The sequence below is a fragment of the Salmo salar genome, chromosome ssa02 (genome assembly GCF_905237065.1).
Source record: "Salmo salar chromosome ssa02, Ssal_v3.1, whole genome shotgun sequence".
NCBI lineage: Eukaryota > Metazoa > Chordata > Actinopteri > Salmoniformes > Salmonidae > Salmo > Salmo salar.
The window spans coordinates 49,985,662-49,993,018 of NC_059443.1; the positions used below are offsets into that span (position 1 = coordinate 49,985,662).

The 7,357-nt window shown below is 43.4% G+C and overlaps 1 pseudogene; it reads right to left on the reverse strand.

The window, feature by feature from the left end:
- Positions 1 to 1,041: 1,041 nt before the first annotated feature.
- On the reverse strand, positions 1,042 to 2,274 carry LOC106585004 (beta-1,3-galactosyl-O-glycosyl-glycoprotein beta-1,6-N-acetylglucosaminyltransferase 3-like; annotated as a pseudogene).
- Positions 2,275 to 7,357: the final 5,083 nt, after the last annotated feature.

Genomic DNA, 7,357 nt, shown 5'->3' on the forward strand with positions numbered 1-7,357 from the left:
ACATTTGTTAACATTTCTAAAAGCCTGTTTTGCTTTGTCATTATGGGGTATTGTATGTAGATTGATGAGGGGGAAAAAAACAATTTAATACATTTTAGAATAAGGCTGTAATGTAACAATGTGGAAAAAGTCAAGGGGTCTGAATATTTTCCAAATGCACTGTATTTTGAGTCTCCACTGATCAATTAAGCCATATCAATGCAGTTAAACAGGTTTATGTAAAATAATGAATTATGTTGGCTTACACTTATGGCACTTCCAAGGCCATTTCATGATGATTATTACGGTCGTGCCAATCATATTGTAACAAGGTGTTAGGTTCTGACAAACAGAGTGAAAAACTAACGGACAACTAGTCAAAGCTCAAACCAAGTTTTTTCACCCACTGGGTCAAACAGCTGAAAAGACAATGACATCTTTCCACCAGCACACGTATTTATACCCTCCTTTAGGCGGAGTCTCCTCTTTGCACCTCTAAACACTACATCTTTGTTGCTAGGCAGGTGAAGTGTGTAATAAAACGGTTCCTTCTCCCTTCATCTGACCTGACCTCAGCCCACATTCCTCACTAAATCCACAGCTATCCAAACTTATCGGTGACCGCAACCAAGTGATTGCCTTTTCTAGTGAACAATCAATAAGCAACAATGGGCATGACGGATAGAAGTAGTCCATATAGGTGTGATCAAGCCTTACATCAAAGTTGCCTGCAGCTGAATGAAAAGTGGTATACCCTGACCAGTTATTCAGAAGAAAATCCTGTTTAAGACGGTTTCATTTCTCACTGGAAATTGCTGCTGACATTGAACAGGGTTAGGGTATTTCATTAGTTTCAGACTCTCCTGTGCCGCTATTTCCAACATCTTATACCCCATAGGTTGTAAATAAATCATTTTTATTTGAACACCCCAATGATGATTGTTTTTACAACCTCCATTGATGTCATTTAGGTAAAACATAGGTAAAACAACCACATATAAAAATAATACCAAAACACAATTTTAAAAAATGACATTACATTACAGTATGTGCAACCCTTTTTCATTTCATAGCTTTTAACAGATACTCCCGGATGAACGGATATGTTGCTTTGAAACGAAGGTATGATTCCAGACATACAATGGCTACATCATCCACCTCTGGGTCAAACTTGTTAGCGATGAGGTGGTGTTGTTGTAGGAGCCACCTGTCACACCCTGTCCATAGCCCTTGGTTCTCTATGGTGTTGTAGGTCAGGGCGTGACTAGGGGGTGTTGTAGTTATTTCATTTCTATGTTGGTGCTCTTGATATGGTTCCCAATTAGAGGCAGCTGATGTTCGTTGTCTCTAATTGGGGATCATACTTAAGTTCGCCATTGTTCCCACCTGGGTTGTGGGATATTGTTTTGTTGAGTGCTGATGTGCGCTCTTTTACTTCACGGTCGTTGTTTGTTTATTGTTTTGTTTAAGTTTCACGAATAAAAGATGTGGAACTCGAATCCCGCTGCGCCTTGGTCCGTCTATCCCAACAATCGTGACACCACTGGAGATCTCCAGCCCCGGAAACACACACAGCTCTCCTGGAGGCACCGGAGCAGGGTGGATATGGGACTCCTTTCCTCACATCTTCTTCCAGGTAACTCCACTTCACCATGTGAGCGATGGCGTTCATGTCTGATTCATGGTACTTGATGTGAGGAGGGTTAGACCCTGGCACTGAGGGCATGCGCTGCAGAGTGGCCCACAGGTGCTCATCAGGACTGTAGGTGTCCCTCTCCCACTCCAGCAGGGCCCGCACCTCCTGGCTGTCAAACACGTGATGGATAAAGTCTCTGGAAACCACGAAATAGGCATTTCCGGAGAACATGGGGATGCTGATTGGAGGAAGGCGCTTCGTAACGCCCGTCCTGACCACTATGTTGTTGGTTATGTTGTGCTCATTCTGCCACCGGCGTTTCTTATAGTCAACGGTGGTCTCAGACACCATGCTGTTCCTCCCGTTGAGCAGGTTGAGTGACAGAACCATCTCTGCGTTAGTTGTAATGGGGAAATCTGTTCCACAGTTATTGAGCAGGTATCTCCACTGGACAGGTGACGGGTCTCTCATACAGTTTACTGCACTCAAGATCACGATGCGTAAACTACACTCTCTGTCTTACTGGTCCACATGCATGAATATACATTCTGAGGTGTGTACACAGCACGCAGGAGTCGCTCAAACATCTCAATCTTCTCATGGACCACAATGGAGTAGGGGATGGGGAAGTCTCTCTCCTCCACACCCAGGGGTATCATGATCATATCCTGATGAAGACAGCTTGGCTGTCGAAACATTGGATATTACATTTTTGCATCTGCGCGCCAAGAGTGTGCAGCTCTCCCTTATTTTCAAGAACCCTCTGTCTGTAACATAAGTTTAATAGTTTTAGGTCACGTCGTGGTAGAATGCCTCAGACAGGAGCTTGGGCTTATTCTTTGTTTTCAGAAGTCTTCTGAGCTGCTCCTTGTCGATGCCCTTCAGGTCTCCTCTGATGATTGAGGGAGTAGGCTGGCAGATCGTCTGCGTAGTCTTGTGGTAGGAGGTAAGGTGCTGGGAGCGTGCTCCTCTCAGAGCAGGTTGAGCGTCTCAGAGTGTTCCAGAGGAGAAGAGAGATCAAATCGCACATTAGGATGAGAAAGAGGTTTCTGAAGCATATATGTGATCTTGATCACCTAAGAGGACCCATAACTATTTATCTATGTATTATTAGTATTTGTGCAGACCATAACCTTGGAGCACTGCTGTTAAATTATAATTGTCACACACAAACACACTGTAACGGAGATGCAGGGAGTCAGGAATTAGGTGCAGTTGATGAGTTTAATGGTAAATGAACATAACGCAAATACAAAACAGGAGAAGCGTCTGGACATGATAACAGAACCAATACTGCCTGATGATAAATACTACAGTGCTAGATAAAGGGGAAGTAATCAGGGTAGGGATGAAGTCCAGGTGTGCCTAATGATTGGTCGCAGGTGTGTGTAATGATGGTTGCCACGTGCATCACACTTAACGTCAGAGGCAAATGCAGCATCCTACAATGCTTGCAGCTCTACCGCTGCTTTCTGCTAGTAGGAAAGTCAGTTAAGAACAAATTCTTATTTACAATGAAAGACATTGTATTTATTGTAAGCTCCCCCAGGTTTGCAACATTACCTTTTTGGTATAATTTAGCAGACGCTCTAATCCACAGCCACTTCCAATTAGTTTAATAGTTAAACCTGTCATGAGAGACTGGGGTTGGTTGGGATCAATTCAGTCAATTCCGGAAGTACACTGAAATTCCTAGTCCAGTTCTCCTTATCTCTTCAATTGCCTCGTTATAAAGGCAATAACTAAGCTTCATGACACTTACAGTGCCTTCAGAAAGTATTCACACCCCTTGACTTTTTCAACATGTTGTTGTATTACAGCCTGCATTTAAAATGGATTAAATTGAGATTGCCCACACACAATACTCCATAATTTAAACGTGGAATTATGTTTTTAAATGTTTACAAACTATTTCAAAGATTTTACTGAGTTCCAGTTCATACAAGGAAATCAGTCAATTGAAATACATTTATTAGACCCTAATCTATGGAGTTCATATGACTGGGAATACAGGTATGCATCTGTTGGTCACAGATACCTTAAAAAAAGGTAGGGGCGTAGATCAGAAAACCAGTCAGTATCTAGTGAGACCACCATTTGATCAGGGGTCTGTTGAATGTTTTCCCACTCCTCTTCAATGGCTGTGTGAAGTTTCTGGATATTGGTGGGAACTGGAACACGCTGTCATACATGTTGTTCCAGAGCATTCCAAACAAGCTCAATAGGTGGCGTCTGGTGAATATGCAGGCTTCCAGGAATTGTGTACCGATCCTTCCGAAATGGGGCCGTGCATTATTATGATGAAACATGAGGTGATGGAGGCGGATGAATGGCACATTAATGGACCTCAGGAGGTTTGTTTTTCCATAGCCTTTGCCTGCCCATACCATAACCCCATCGCCACCACGGGCACGCCATTCACAACATTGAAATCAGCAAACCGTTTACCCACACAACGCCATACACGTGGTCTGTGGTTATGAGGCCGGTCGGGCGTACTGCCAAATTCTCTAAAATTACATTGGAGTGGTTTATGGTAGAGAAATTAACATTAAGTTATCGGGCAACAGCTCTGCTGGACATTCCTGCAGTCAGCATGCCAATTGCACGCTCACTCAAAACCAATTTTATGCTCACTCAAAACTTGAGACATCTTTGGCATTGTGTTGTGTGACAAAACTGCGCATTTTAGAGTGGCCATTTATTGTCCCCAGCACAAGGCGCACCTGTGTAATGATCATGCTGTTTAATCAGCTTCTTGATAAACCACACCTGTCAGGCGGATGGATTATCTTGGAAAAGGAGAAATGCTCACTAACAGGGATCTAAAAACTTCTGTGCACACAATTTGAGAGAAATAACCATCAAGCCCAAAATATCCTAGAGGGTTCTATATCTGACCTGAATTGGTTCTATCTGGAACGTTTTTCAGAGGTTTCTGCTTGAGTGACAACATTTTTATATTACCCCCCCTCCCCCCCAAGAGTAGGAGTTTTAGTATACATGGTTATGTGATGCATTGGCATATCATTTCCTGTTTGATTTTAACATGTAATGCTGGTTAGGCTCCCTAGAATATCCTTATGCCTTTATTTTGTCTTCCATCTCTACCAATGAAAAAATGAAACAAATACATTGCTTACTGAAACACATGGTGGGAAAAATGTAGGTTCCTGCATCCTTTCACGGCATTATAAGTGTCACGCCTGCTCCCGCTCTCCCTTTCTAGTGCCCGACTGTGCCAGGCTGCTCTTCATTACGCACACCTGTTACCATCCTTACGCGCAGCAGTGCTCATTGGACGCATCCGGAGGGTGCCTCAGCTAGCTCGTCAGGCTTCCATGCCCTAGCTGGCTCGACAGGTTCTTCTTGTCCCGGTGGTCTCGGCAGGCGCCCACCCCACGTCATGCTTCCGCCAGCCATCAGCCTTCCACGCCTCAGCCTGTTCGTCAAGGTCCCACGTCTCAGCGGGATCGTCAGGCTTTCATGCCTCAACCAGATCGTCAGGCTCCCACGGCTCAGCCAGTTCGCCAGGCTCCCACGCCTCTGCCAGTTCGTCGGGCTTCTACGCCCCAGCCGGCTTGTCTAGTGCCCATGCCTCGGCTGGCACGTCAGGCTCACTCAGGTGGGACACCAAGTGGCACCGCTAGGGGGGGGGGTACTGTCACACCTGCTCCTGCTCTCCCTCTCTGGCACTCGAGGGTGCCAGGCTGGCCTTCATTACGCACACCTGTTACTATCATTATGTGCAGCAGTGCTCATTGGACGCACCTGGACTCTTTCCCGTTGTTGATTTCCCTGTCTATAATTGTCTGCTCCCTGAGTTATTCCCATTGTCAGCATTTATTTCGTTATTTTGTACCTTGTCCAGATGCTGTTCCTGTCCTATTTCATGTCCGTTATTTATTAAATGTTCTCCCTGTACCTGCTTCCTGTCTACACATCGATCCTCACAATAAGGCTGCATTGAGACAATGACTTATCAATGACCCAAGCCCAGGTCAGTTAATCTATATCATTGTGTCACTGAATTGTCATAACGCTACAGCTAATGTACATTATTCCAGGTGCATTGGAAGACACAATGTAAATACCCCAATTTATGTCCCTCAAAATGCCCTAAAGGCCTCTGCGGATCCTACAGCTATTGTATGCAGTAATCATGTGCCTATGAACCAGAGTTAAACTGTTAGCACTGAGGCGGTGTGCCCTTGTAGGAAATCCATTGTGTGCAGCTCACCCTGCACTAACGTAAATAATATGAGCATGTCTACTCATGCTAAGCTTCCCAGTAAAGCAAGGAAAACAATCAAGCATCCCAGAAAAGTGTTAAGAATAGCACACGGTAACATATGTAGCTTAAGAAATAAGGTTAATGAAATCAATAATTTGATAGTAACAGATGACATTCATATTCTGACAATCTCTGAAACTCACTTAGATAATACCTTTGATTATACAGTGGTAGCAATACATGGTTTTAACATCTACAGAAAAGACAGAAATGCCAAAGGTGGAGGTGTTGCCGTTTATATTCAGAACCACATCCATGTAAAGCTTAGAGAGTATCTCATGTTAAATACTGTTGAATTAATATTGCTACAGGTTAATCTGCCTCACTTGAAGCCCATTCTTGAAAGGACCGATGCCGGGGGTGAGAAGCAGGCACGGGGAGTCAAACATTTAATCAGGAACAGACATAAAACAAGACAGGAACAGTGTCAGCACACAGATATACAAGGACATAAGTCAATCAATGCAGAAGCAGGGAACAGAGCGGGGAACCAGACAGATATAGAGAAGGAAATGACAGAGGTGATTGAGTCTAGGTGAGTCCAATAATCGCTGATGCACGTGATGGGGGGAAGGCAGGTGTGCGTAATGATGATGGCAGGAGTGCGTAATGATGATGGCAGGAGTGCGCAATGCTGGGGAGCCTGGCGCTAGAGCGGGAGCCAAAATAAACCAAAAGTAATTTCATTACCCAAGAATAGTAAAGCCCCGTTTACTGGATCAAATAGCCGACCAATCACCCTGTTACCAACCCTTAGTAGACTTTTGGAAAAAAGGGTGTTTCATCAGATACAATGCTATTTTAATGTAAACAAATTGACAACAGACTTTCAGTACGCTTATAGGGAAGGACTTAACAAGCACAGCACTTACAGCACTTACACAAATTGACAGTGTTGTGTTCAAGACCACCTAAAGCGAGACCAATTCAAGACCAAGACCAGAGCAAATCAAGTCAGAGTTAAGACTTGAGGGGGGACGATACCAAGTCAAGGCTGAGACCGGGAGTGGGAGTGGGACAAGACTGAGACCAGAAAAATGTGAGTCCAATTCAAGACCATGATTGTAATTTTGTCAAATCACCACCATAATAAGAATTCAAAATGTCCAGTATTTCTGTGTTCATATTTCAGAACAACATCTGGATTCTTTAGACATTCAGAATAGTGAATAAATACATGCTGAGGGAAAATAGAGCCACTATAAATGATTACTAACTCAAACACAGTGGAGAACTTTAATAATGGTCTCTTTAATAATGGAGCACTAGTCACTTTAATAATGTTTACATACTGCTTTACTCATTTCATGTGTATTTATTGTATTCTATTCTACTGTATTTTAGTCAATGCAACTTTGACATTGCTCATCCTAATATTTCTATATTTCTTAATTCCATTATTTTACTTTTAGATTTGTGTGTGTTGTTGTGAATTGTTAGATACTGCT